Raw genomic sequence first — 13,732 nt, 5'->3', positions numbered from 1 at the left:
CACATGGAGGCTGCTGGCTCCCTCAGTTTCCTGTGCCACTATGGTCTGCCTAGACCACGACGGTGGAGATGCTGGTCTGAGGTGATCTGGTCCCTGCTGCTTCTGCTTAGATGACACAGATATCCAGAGACAGAAAAATCTACCACCTGTTAGCTGAGCACGAATTATGCACCAGGACCTGGGCAGGGCAGCCATGCATTCTCCAAAATCTATTAGAAGTGAGTCTTGCCTTCAAGGAGCTTATGGCCCAACTGGGATGACCAGATACATAAGTAATTGTCTCTGATACATGACAGAATGGGATGCTTGCCAGGAAAGGGCTGCTAATAAAGTGCTCCAAGGAGGGACAAGTTAATGACCCATAAAGCGTCTTGGACGATACAGCACTTGAGATGGGTTTTGGAGGATGGGTAGGAGCTTAAATAGGCCCTCGTGGCATGGGAGGGAGACAGGGCATTTCAAGAGGAGGAACAGTATGGACGAAATGATAGAGGACCACGATGAGGCGACGTGATAGTGACTTGGGCTGTCTGAGGGGTGGCGGGGGCGTGAGGGCCACAGCCGGCCGGGAGCAGGCAGAGATGAGGACTGGAAGGTTCCTGACACTGTGGGGGTTGCTTGCATTTGTCTGGGGTCATTGGGAAGCAGTGGAAGGGTTTTGAGCAGGAGGTGGCATGATCAAAGTGGTACTGGGGGAAGATAAAGATGGCCAACATTATGAAGCATTTGTGTGCTGGGAAGAATATGAAAGGAATTCTCTCCTGAAATCCTCACAACCACCCTCTTTGTAGTTCAGTAATACCACCCCATTTTATAGATGAGGAAATGGGATCACAGAGGTATTGGCAATAGAATGGGAGTTAATTAAAGGCAGCAGAAATCACAGATGGGAAGTTTAGGGTGATAAATTCTTTAATGTGTCAGGCACTTTGGGGCATGGAAAGGAGTATTCACTTCTTTTCTACTTTGATATCCAATTCATTAATCTTTATTCAATTATTAACACTCCCTTAAATATTCTCATACCACTTATAGAACCAATAAATCAAAAACTTATGACTTCAGCAAATTGTATTTCCTCAAATACTTAAACATTGATTGCAAATGAAATCAATTAAACTCTTCATAAATCAGGTTTTCTTCAAAGTCATACACATCTTTAAAAGCAGACAAAACAATATTACAATGACTGCACAAAAAGCCCATTATACAAACAATATCATGAATTTAAATTTCTTTGTTCAGTATTTCTAATATTATTTTCCTTATGCTTATTCTTTTTTCTTCCTGGGGCAGGATTTTCCTGACTTAAACTAGAGTCAGGGTGTACCTGCAGCAGCAGACAGAGGCTGTAGATTGGCTTGAGTGGAGATAATAGGGACCAGGCACAAAGGTCCTGGCGGGTGGGGCTTCCAGGGAGATTCTCCTGGACTGCATTGTGCAGCCCTTTGCCTATTTCATCAGGAACTCTCTTTGTGCTTGGACAATCACATATTCTGAATTTTTATGTGTGACCCTAATCTTTTCCCTAAAATGATTTTGGTTCTGAGTGCCTTATCTTTACAGTCCAGCCCACTGTGTTCTGAGTGGGGTCTGGTCTGGTTCAGTTAAACCTAAAGCCCTTGGTCAGTTGGTTAACTGGAACTACATCCTTCCCTTCTCACCGGCTGCTAAGACCTGCACTATGTCAGCTAGAGCGCTGAAGCAAGGTCTAAGACAGGCATTAAGGGCTTGAAATAGGGCAGTGGCGATGGAAATAAAAAGGAAAGGACAGTTTTCAGAGACTCCATGAATGCAAAATTGACTTCTATTAAATGGGAGAGAATAGTTTACCTTATGGAATCTAAGGAAAATCCATGTGAAGGCCCTCTGTACTGTCTAAGCACCACTAAATCCTAGTAATTTTTTGCTTTTGTTATTATGTTGCCATTATGAGATGGCCAAGGACAAAGCCATAGGCCGTTCGCCCACATCTAAGGGGTGAACACAAGGAGGGGAGGCAGGAAAGGAGGCTGAAAGACAAAAGGGACTAAGAAGGACTGGTCAGAGGGAAAAACCCGAAGGGAGAGGCCTCAGGTAGACCAAGGGGGTGGGAGGCATGAGGCCAGTTAGGGTGTGTTTTATGAAGGTGCAGGAGAGAAGAGGCCAAGGTCTGAACTAGGGTGGGACAGGATGGGTGTGTTGGGAGGGAGAAAGGAAACAAGAAGTTAGTGATATCTCAGAGACAGAATTGGCAGATGGTGACCACCTGGATGTGCTGATTAGGGGCTGGCAGTTCTAAGGTCATGCACCTGGGGGTGGAGGTGCAGGAAAGGAAGGCTGGGGAGGCCTTGGGGGTTCCTACAACGCACAGAATGAAGGCTCCCCATTGTGACCAGGTTTGACTATCCTTTGCAAACTGAAACTATTCTCTCAGCCATGTGGCTTCTAGTTCACATTGGATAAAGCCTCCCAGGAGCTATAACTCTCCACTCAACCTCCACCTTTCTCAAGGGAATCAGAATCAGAGGAGTTTAGGCCTAGCAGGGTCTTTTGAGGTCATCTAAGCCACTCTCCACTTTCAACTACCACCATTAAACAGTTGAGGACACTGAGGCCAGAGAGCAGAAGTAGCTTGATTAGTGAGTGACAAATCTGGGATTAGAATCCTGGTCTCCTGACTCCCAATCTAATGTATTTTACCCCTGTCACTCAACCTGTACGAGGACTTGGCTCATGGCACCCAATATCACCTGGCTGCCTAAAAGGACTTTCCAGATAAGTAGGCTTTGGTATTGGGGTAGGATTAGGATTGGTAATGGTCCTTGTAGGTATGAGGCCCTCATCAGAAAAGATGAGCCCCCTTCGGTGTTTATCAGAGAACAGGGGTGATACTGGGGGGATTTTAAGAAATACCAAGTAGTCAGAGGTGGGCAGAGATTAGAGGCAGAAGATGGAGGCAGGGGGACCCAAGAGGATGGGATCCCCTGGGCTCAGTGAAGCTCTGGCCTAAAGCCTATGTGAAGAATTGAGAGGGGAAAGATAAAGCAGTGGTGGTGGTGGGCTGTGTCCTGTGGGATTGTGGAGCTGGAGACCAAGGACATGAGGACTGGGCATAGGCCAGGGTGGATGATGGCTTTATACAACTTGCAAGGACCACCCACAGCCCCCAAATTGGCAGCCTCTCTGTCTCCCCTGGGCTTCTGACCACTCTGTTCTCTTCCTCCCTTTGATTGCTGGTGGTAATTGCTCTCCATTTGGCAATTACTTAGCTCATTAATTGCCTAAAGGAGAGTACCAGCCTAGGGTGGGGTGACTGACAAAGAAATGGTGGGGAGGGAGGACTCTGGGGGAATGGATGTGGACCTGGGCCTCAGGAGGGCTGGAGTATAGTGGAGGAGGGTGGGTCTTGTATATCTGGCTCTAGTCAGCTGGATTCCTCTGCCCAGATCTAGTTTAGGGGAACCACTTTACAACTCTAATATGGACACTGACACTTTCCCTCTCAGATAACCTAGCATCCCTAATCCACCAGCACTCTCCACCTTCCCTTCGTCATCACCACCACCACCATCGTGATAGGCAGCCTCTAAGGTGACTCAGTGACCCTGCCTCCTAGATTCATGCCATTGGGTAATCCTATCCCAAGTGTGGACTGTATTTAATGACTCACTTCTAGTGAGTAGAATCAGCAGAGGTGACGGGATGTTACTTCGTGATTAAGCTACAGAAAGACTATGGCTTCCATCCTGGACACCTTCTCACCAGCACTGAGGAAAGCCAGCTGTCATGTCACCAGGTACCCTAAGGAGAGACCCACATGGCAAGGAACTGAGGGAGGCCTCAGGCCAATATCCATCAAGGTCCAAGAGCCCAAGAGGAACTGGATCCTGCCAACGATCATGTGAGTGAGCCTGGCAGCAGATCTTCCCCCAGTGGAGACTACAGATGAGACACCTTGGTGGCAGTCTTGTGAGACTTTGAGCCAGAAGCACCCAGCTAAGTCATAGTCAGAATTCTGACCCATAGATAGCATGCAATAATAAATGTATGTTGTTTTAAGCCTTTAAGTTTTAGGAGTAATTCATTGTACAGCAATAGGTAATTGATACAGCTCCCTTCACCACGATGATCTTCAAACTCACATCGTCAGTATCACCACCATCGCTATCAACAGCACCATGCGCTCAAATTCACCATCATCACTGCCATCATAACCATCACCACTGTCACCACCATCCCCACCTCCACTTTAAACTAAAAAATGGGTCCCATCATGAGCAACATCACCACAACCATCATTTCCAGCTGCAAAAGTCTTTCTAACACCCAATATGTATCAGACTGTCTAAGATTACAAAGTGATAGGAGACAATAGCTGTGACCTCAGACAGCTGGGGCCTCCTGGGAAATAAGGACACATTCATAAAAAGTGAACAGTAAGTCAAAGAAGCCTATGCTTATTGCCACTGTCTGGAGCTTCTGGATGAAGCTCAGGCCCATCCTTCAGGCTTCATGGAGGTAGGGGCCCCTAATCTAGGCCTTAAAGGATGGGTCAGATCTGGATAGGCAGAGAGAGAGGAGAAGACATGAATCAGCTTGCTGCGTCAGATGGAAATGAAGTGAGGAGACTGGGCCACAGGGGAGGATCATGCTGGGGAGTGGTGGGAACTGCAGTTGGAACCAGGAAGGAAGCACATGGAGGTATACCGCATTTGCGTGGCGCCCTACTCTTCCCAAAGCATTCTCTGTGCTAAGTTGGTTAAGTAGTGCCATCCTCTTAAAGATAGGCCCAGTTTCCTTGCTCAGCCACATGGAGCCAGGCCTGCACTGAAGCTCTGAGCCTTCTGCTCCAGTGGGAGGCAGTGTGGAGTGATGGATCCGGCTGACCTGAGTCACAGCTCCTTCCAGCTTATTGTAATAAGCAAGTCATTCAACCTCTGTGTCAATTATACCTACCTCTCAGGCTGTGTATAGACCAGAGGTCATAAGAAGAACACTGCATGTGTTTCCAGGTAGCCTGGAAATAAATGCTAATTCCATCACCTAAGTTCACTGCACCCTCTCCTGCCTAGCACCTTGTCCATTCACCTGAGGCTGGGCGGAAGTGTCTCACTCATATCCAAGCAGACCTGCCACAATGCACAGGGACACTGTTCGTATGTGGACATGAGGGTAGGAGGAGGTAGGAGGATAAAGAGACTCTATTGGCCAGCTGCTTCTTAAACACCCCTCCACACCCCCACCCCCACCCAAGAATGTCTTTCAGGATGGGCCCAGGAGAGTTGACTCCTTGGTTGAGACCTGTTTGACCAAAACATCACCTCATCCGCCTTTCCCAGAGGCTATATCCTCCACCCACTGGGGAGGCTGGGGTCCAGAGGGAGGACCCTAAGGCCAGAGGAAACCCTCTGGAGCTTCTGGATGAAGCTCAGGCCCATCCTTCAGCCAGGGACACACCCCAAATCCCACCCATGTAACAAGACAATGCTGTCCTCACAGTTGTTTACAGCTTTCATATCCACAGCTTTGCTGATGTTTACCACTGCCCTAGGACATAGACAGGCCTTATGATTTGATTCACCTCCACTTTATAGATGAATAAATGGGAGCTCAGAGAGGTTAAGTGATGTTGCCCAAGACCACTGAAGCGGTGAATGGCTCAGCTGACCTTAGCTCACAGAGCTCATACGGAGCACTGCCATGTTGCCCTCGCAACTCTGCACCACCCCACGGCTCAGAGACACTCAGTGACTTGCACGAAGTCCCTGCTTGGGTGCAGTAAGGGGGTTAGAACCCAGGTCTCCATTGCAACCCCTAGAGCAGTGTTCTTTCTGCTCCATCACCCTGCACAGGGTAGAAAAACTGCTTAAGGGAAACAAGTTTGGCAATGGAAAGGGAAAAATGATGGGAGGGGAGAGACGAGGGCGCTGGAACTCTGCGGGTGACTGCAGAGGATGTGGTCCATCTGGAGAAGAGAGGGCTGGGACACCAGGTTCCCCATTTGGCGTGCACTGGGACCAGCCCTCCCCACTCTGTCAGGCCTCCGGCTACAGGCTGCCAGTGTTCCTCCATCAAGACCCCTGGAGAGCCCAAAATCAAATATTCCTCCTACCTTGTTCAGGCAGCCTTATTGCCATTGACAGCAAATGTATTGCTCTAATCTTCTCTCATTTTGCCAGGATGGGTTCCACTCTGACCTCCCTCCCAGCCCAGAAGGCATCTCAGAGGTGGGAGGGGCACACTGAGGGCTGAGGGAGGAGCAGGGGCTGGGTTGGAAATGGAGCCGCTGCAGCGATCCCAGATTTGAGATGGCCTTGTCTCTAGAAGGCTGAACAACACTTGAAAATTTGGAGGTCTCTGGGGCAGCCATGACTGAGGGTTCCCCTGTGAAAGCGGATGGGAGGGGCTTTGTGGGCAATGAAGCAGACCCGGCACCCCAGGGAAACAGACTTCTACAGAGCTGACGGGCCTGGTGTGTGTGTGTGTGTGTGTGTGTGTGTGTGTGTGTGTGTGTGTGTGTGTGTGTGTGTGTGTGTGTGTGTGTGTGTGTGTGTGTGTGTGTGTGTGTGTGTGTGTGTGTGTGTGTGTGTGTGTGTGTGTGTGTGTGTGTGTGTGTGTGTGTGTGTGTGTGTGTGTGTGTGTGTGTGTGTGTGTGTGTGTGTGTGTGTGTGTGTGTGTGTGTGTGTGTGTGTGTGTGTGTGTGTGTGTGTGTGTGTGTGTGTGTGTGTGTGTGTGTGTGTGTGTGTGTGTGTGTGTGTGTGTGTGTGTAGCCAAAATTCGAAGCTTGGGAGATGGTCCTGCTGAGATGGGGAGAGGCAGGGTGTGCCCACCCTCTCCAGAATGGCCCGCCTGTCCTGCTTGCTGTCCATGCTGCTACCCAGAGAAGCCTCCCAATATGAATGTCTCCTGCTCCTCTGGCTGCCTTTCCTGGTCTTTCCCGCTTAGATGAGTACTCGAGTCATGGAAGGGTGTGGGAGGGAGGGAGGAATAGGGCTTAGAGAGACTCAGCCTGGGTATTCCCAGAGTCCAGGCAAAGGGCGAGTGGGGCTAGTTGGGCGTCGTGATTGTGGGAAGAAAGTCCCTGCTCAGAGCCAGGGTCCACCAGAAGGAAGCAGCAGGTGACTGCTGACCAGGGACGACCAGGGTGACAAGGGGTGGCCCGTCTTCAGCAGGGGGAGGCAGCCATGGGGGAGGGTACAGTGCTCAGCCGGATGGAGCTGGAGGCCCTGCGTCCTTCATTTTTTTTTGCCCAAAATCAAGCCTGAGTCTTGGCAGGTGTAGTGGGAAGCCAAGGAAACAGGGTTTCTGTAAAGGCTTCCGGAATGTAGAGGAATCACAAGGTGCTTGGGTGCTTGAGACTGAAACAATGTAACAATGTATTCCTCTCCCACTGGACGGTATGGAACAGCTTGTTGATCATAGTCGTGAAAACCCATAAGTTTATAATATGGTATCCAGGTAACCTTTACAGAAATGGATTAAGGTATAACTAGCATCCTGAATACACCAATAGTGACCTAATGGCTCCCACTGCAACGGTTCCTGGGGGCCGACTACCCCCCTAGCTTTGTAGTAAATGTATTAAAGGCATGGCCCTGCTGTACTCGGGGCTCAGATCTTTGGAGATCACTCTCCTCTGAGCCCGCTGGTGTAAAAAATAAATCTCCACCCTTGGAGTGCCGCTTGGTTCTTCTGTCAGTGATCCAGTCCAGGTTTTCCTTAAGAGTAGTTGTATTTTTTTTTTGTATCTATTGATTGAGAAGATACATAACAGAGTTATTGATTACATCATTAAAACTCATTTGTATTTATTCACCTCCCAGCAATCGCATAGTTGCACATACAGTCAATCAGTTACACCCTGATGGGTTACTCACAGTCTTTACGGAGGTGGGGGCTGACTCTCCTGTGAGCACTTCGGGGCCTCTACAGTTGGATACCACCTATTTAGACCAGTCCTCACCTCCCAGATGAGGAAACAAGCCTAGAAAGGGAAGAGATCTGTTCAGCTAGTAAAATTCTGGGTTGCACCAGAATTTGAATTCAGGGTAGATATTTGCCACAAAAACTGTCGGTATCATTTCTACAGGGACCTAACGAGGGAGGAAGTTGCAGGGAGAGGGTTAGGAGTGGGCAGGAGAACAGGAGCATCTTCAAGAGGTGCAGAGAGCACCACTCTGTCTTACCATTCAGATTCAGGTAAAAAATGCCTAAGGGAGCCGCAAAAGGAACTGCAGGGAAGGAGACAGTAAAAGAACAGAGGCGTGAGTGGAGAGTAGGAGCCAGCTCTCCTCCAGCCCTTTCCCCTATTTGCCCAAACTGGACAGAATCTAGGCAAGCCATTTAAGTCTCTGAGACTCAGCTTTCTCATATGTGAAATGGGAGGGAGCTAGCAGTTGAACATTTCCTTCTCTGTGTGAACAATGCATTTTTTACCCCACAGGCCTGTTGGGAAAATCTAATGAGATGTGTGTGGAAGTTCTGGATGAATAACAAAGTGAGTGGGGAGGGGAAATGTGCACCCATAATCTCCTTTTTAATTCTCAAATCAACCCTGTGAAGTAGGTCCCATTATTCGCATTGTACACTGGAGATAACTGAAGCAGAATGGAGAGGGAGAGATCCAGGTTTGACTCCATGTTTGACTCCTGAGAATGGGCTCTTGGCTTGACTTTTAGGGCTAACAGTTAGTAGAAGTGGTATTTGTGATAATTTATAAATCTCTGGTCTTTTTAAAGAGCTAGCTACTTTCCTCGGCCTTTTCTCAGCCTGTCTCCCTTGAGCACGGAGTAGCTATGTCCTCTGAGTAACATGCAGATAGGCAATGGTCCTTGCTTGGAGCTGAGGTGGGCTCAGTGAGGAGGGCAATTCAGAAGTGTTGGGTGGAACGAGGGGGCAGTAGACGGCTGTGGGTCCCAAACCTGTTTGCACATCAGAATCACCTGGGAGGTTTTTAGAAAATCCCTGAACCTCACTCTTCATGATTCTTGGCCTTGGATCCATATTTTGGATTCTCATGACCAGCTGGGCTTGAAACGGAATGGTGAGGCTATTTTGCCTTCTTGGATGTAGCCATTAAACAGCTATTATAAAGCAGTGGTTCTCAAAGTGTGATCCCCAGATCAGCTGCATCAGCATCACCTGAAAATGTGTCAAAATGCAAATTTTCAGGCCCCACCGAAGACTACTGAATCAGAAACGCAAATGGTGGGCCAGCACTCTGGGCTTTACAAGAGGCCTCAGGGGTTCTGATGCCCACTGACTTTTGAGAACCATTGACATAGAGCAGGAACCTACTGAGGGTCAGGCGTGTTGTCAGGGACAGGAAGAGGTGGGGTGAATGAGCTGTAGTCTGTAGTTAAGAGGTAGAATCTGGTGGAGATGAGTTCAATACTTCAATAATTACACCCCCCACCCCCAAGCAAGGCTCCTCAGAGCCTGGGCATCTGGGAAAGGCACAGGCATGTCTCTGAAGGCGACTTGGTTCTACTACAGTCTGATTTTGTTGTTGTTGTTGTTATCATTAATCTACAATTACGTGAAGAACATTATGTTTACTAGGGTCCCCCCTTCACCAAGTCCCCCCCACAAACCCCATTACAGTCACTGTCCATCAACGTAGTAAGATGTTGTAGAATCACTACTTGTCTTCTCTGTGTTGCACAGCCCTCCCTATGCCCCCCCCCACATTATACATGCTAATCATAATGCCCCCTTTCTTCTTCCCTGCCCTTATCGCTCCCTTCCCTCCCATTCTCCCCAGTCCCTTTCCCTTTGGTAACTTAGTCCATTCTTGGGTTCTGTGATTCTGCTGCTGTTTTGTTCCTTCAGTTTTTCTTTGTTCTTATATTCCACATATGAGTGAAATCATTTGGTATTTGTCTTTCTCCGCTTACTACAGTCTGATTTTATTCAACACTATTTATTGTGAGAGGGCGAGTCCTAGGCATGAAGCGGACAAATGTGGATTTGGGAAGATTTTCTTCTTGTTTTTGCTTTTTTGATGTGAGGGTGAAGAGTCATCATAAGAAAGAGGGGGAAGAAACAGGAAGACAGAGACACAAAATACTAATACTTATGGAGCACTTACAACGTGCTAGGCATGTGCTAAGAGTTTTTCAAGCACTATCTCATTTAATCCTCCCAATATCCCTTTACACTAGAATTATCATCCCCATTTAGTAGATCGGGAAATGGAGGCACAGAGAAGCCAAGCTGCCCATCACAGAGGTCATAAGTGAGGGACCTAGACCTTGAGCCAGGGCCAGTATTACTCCAGAGCCCATGCTCTTAACCACTATGCTTTGCTGCTTCTCTTAGAGAACTAAGAAGTACAGGCCTGTCATTTGTTCAAGCACCTTCAGTAGCTCACTAGTGCTTTGAAAATGAAATTTAATTTACTTGGCTTGGTATTCAAGGTCTCTCACTGAGCTCAAAATTCCTTCCAGTTTGACTCCTCCCCCCGGGAATCAAGATCCTTGCACAACAGCCCCAGCGGATTGACTCTTGACTTGTTACTATCCACTCCCCTCCGCGTTGGCATCCCATCCGCCCATCGAAGCTCAGCTCACAGGCCTCTTCCCCAGGTAGACTCTCCTGATTCCCAGCCTGAAGGGGACTGGCTCTCCCTGAAGTCCGGGAACACAATCTCCGCCTCTGCCCTCTGTGTTGTTTGTACCCCACCTCACCTCCATGCTTAGCACACTGCTAGGAATGCAGAAATGTTCAAAACATCTTGGTTTAATGAGGGGACAATAATTCTCAAATGAAGGCAGGGAGTGAGCAGAGCAGAAACAGAGTGGGAGAGAGGATGAGGACGGACTCTGGCGGTGACAGAGCGACCTCAGTGAGGGACCGAGTCGTCCCCCCACCCCCTGCCCAGGGACTGCCGCTGACAGTTCCTGGGTCGCGACTTCGGGGCAGGCGGCCCGGCGCACGAGGTGCAGCGCGGGCGCGCTCTGGCGGTCACCCGCGTCCTTCTATTAGCATAAATCCATTAGCGGCGCCGGGCGCGGGCGGCGCACCGGCGGATGCGTAGCGGCGGGGCACTGCGCTCCCCGGGGCAGCGAGGGCGGCGCGCCCCGGCACCCACGGGTCTTCCGAGGGTGCGTCCCAGCAGACAGACGCCCTTTGACAGCCATTACCCCGCGGGGACCTCAGAACCACTGGGCGAGTGGGGCTCATCAGACGCGGGAGATTAAATAACCAGGCCAAGATCTCTACTCTTAAGTGGCAGAGCCAGGAATTGAACACATCCTTTCTGGAACGAGCTCTCTCGCTTTTCCCGTTACAAGTGCTGGCCCAGGATGCCTCCTTACCCGGAGAACTACAGTTTGGGAAGAAAGAGGGTTAAGGGCCACACTTAAACACACACACACTGTTTCCTATGCTTTCTTTTCACTGGTCTCAGGCAACAAGGAAGGGGGTTGTGTGGTATGGGAGGGGTGTGGTGGTGCCTTGGGGCAGAGATTGGGTGGTGGCCTGGAATGCTACCTCTATCCCATTGAACTCATCTCTGCTCCCTCAGATGGCTGTTTACTGGAGCTGCAAAAACAGGAGGATATAGCAGTAAATGGAAGGAGTACCATCTCTTGTTCTCTGCAAGTTTATCCTCTAGTAGGGAAGATAAGGAGTATTTGAGCACTTACTGTATGCCAGGAACTGTGCTAAGTGTTTTACATGCATATCTCATTTATTCCTCTCAAACTCTGTGAAATAGGTGTTACTATGGTTTCCACTTAGAGACAAGTGAGCAAATGCATACATGACTTATGGAAGGCCATATAACCGGTAACTGGAAGAACCAGAAAGATGAATCGAATGAGGCATGTGTGAAAGGGGAGGAACAGGGTAGTAGGGGAGCTTACAGGAAAGGCATGGCTCCAAGCCTCTGAGACCTTCCTGAGCAAAGCAGAACACATTTAAGCTGCTTAGAAGGTGAGTAGAATTTAGCCAAGGGAAGAGGCAGTGGGGGTGAGGAAGACTAAGTGCAAATGCCAGAGGGTCAGGAAGGAAGCCTTGTTAAGGATTTTGGTCTTTATTGAGGAGGAAGTTGAAGTCCTTCATGGTTTTAAACAAGAGAGAGGCATGATTAGAATAGCCTTTTAAAAAGATCACTCAGGGTGTAAAGAATGCAAGGGGTAAACAGTTTCATTGGCCAATTGGATTACTGAACTGGACCAGGGTGGTGATGGTGAGGAGAGAGGTGGGGACATACAAAAGATACTTAAGAGGTGCATTCAGTGAGTGGGTAAGGGTGACAAGGAGAAGGAGAAAGCTGAGTCATCTTACATCCCAGTCTCTCCCTCATCCCTCAGTCCAGTCATTTAGTAAGTCTCTTTCATTTCTTGAAAATCTTGCCCACCTGTCCCGTCCTTCCCATCGTCACTGCCACTGGCCTAATTCAGCTTGAGTCCTTTCTCCCTAATGATATAAGAGTCTTTCTACCTTCAGATTTTTCCCTCTCCGGACAATCCTCCATGCAATCTGAGCATTTGACCTATGTAAAATGCAAACCTAATCACAGTCCAAGACCCATTGTCTTGTCATTATGTCTATTACAGGATAAAGTCCAGTCCCTTCCTAGGCTGGTCCTAACGTATTTTGCCAGGTTTTTCTTCCCCAGCTTAGGCCAAAGCTGCCCAAAGGGCATCACACCCCCCTGAAACCCAATTTTACCTGCATGTTGAGGTAACTTGCTTTTTTGCTTGTACAGTTATTAAATATACACGTGACTCATTCCTGAGAGGTCACATGATCCATTGCCAGGAATTTGCCACCCCCTTCTATCTGGCAAATTCCTATTCAGTTTTTAAGTCCCAGCTCAGATATCAAGTCTCTGTAGACTTTTCTAACACTCCCACACCCCAGATAGGATTAATTGCTTCCTCATCCGTGCTTCTAAAGCACTTTACTCATATTCTGTCCTCAAACTTATCTAATTGTATTATAGGTGTCTAAGGAGGCACAAGCTAATGCAATCAATGAGTGCTCCTGAACTTGAGGCTTGTAGGGAGGATTAAATGGATAATATATGTACAGTTAATATTTCCTTTCTTCATCTCTTTCCTAGTAACATTAATAACAAACTGTATTACAGTTTACAAAGTGTAATAGTATTACAAAGTATAATAGTATACCACACATTCATTTGATCTGGAAAAATAAACCTGTGAGATAAAAAGGGTACTTGTTCTGTTTTATAGCTGGAGGAAGTGAAGTACAGAAGAGTTAAAAAGTGATAATGCAGCTGGTCCAGTAGTATGGCTGCAACTCAAAATTGCTCCATTGGTATTTGCTTAGATGGAGTGAAGTTTTCTGGTCATAAAACCTGTGATCTTTCTATGAAACCACATTGCTTCTTGCATGCGTTAGTATTGTTTTTAAGTTGCAGGTAGCACTCATTATTGAGTAATAAATTCAACGACATAGAGACAACCAATATGGTGGGGAGTGGAGAATAGAAAAGTTGAGTACATTATATGTAGTATGAATAAGCAGGTTCTGTGATACTTGGTTGTAAAATGTATTTCTCACTGTGGGTCTGGATGAAAAAATATGGAAGTCCCATGCTAGCACAGTGCCAAGTTCTAAATGAACATTTATTAAATGGAATTACAGTATTTTCATTTTGTATTCATTTTTGTTTTTTCGAACTGTCTCCTCCGTTTGTAGCTCCTGGATCATATCATTTTTATTTTTCCAATTCCTAGTAAAGCCCGTGTTAGGAATTTGACACACTTAATTAAAT

The sequence above is a fragment of the Manis pentadactyla genome, chromosome 10, assembly GCF_030020395.1.
Source record: "Manis pentadactyla isolate mManPen7 chromosome 10, mManPen7.hap1, whole genome shotgun sequence".
Taxonomy (NCBI): Eukaryota; Metazoa; Chordata; class Mammalia; order Pholidota; family Manidae; genus Manis; species Manis pentadactyla.
Note: the sequence above shows the minus strand (reverse complement) of the source record.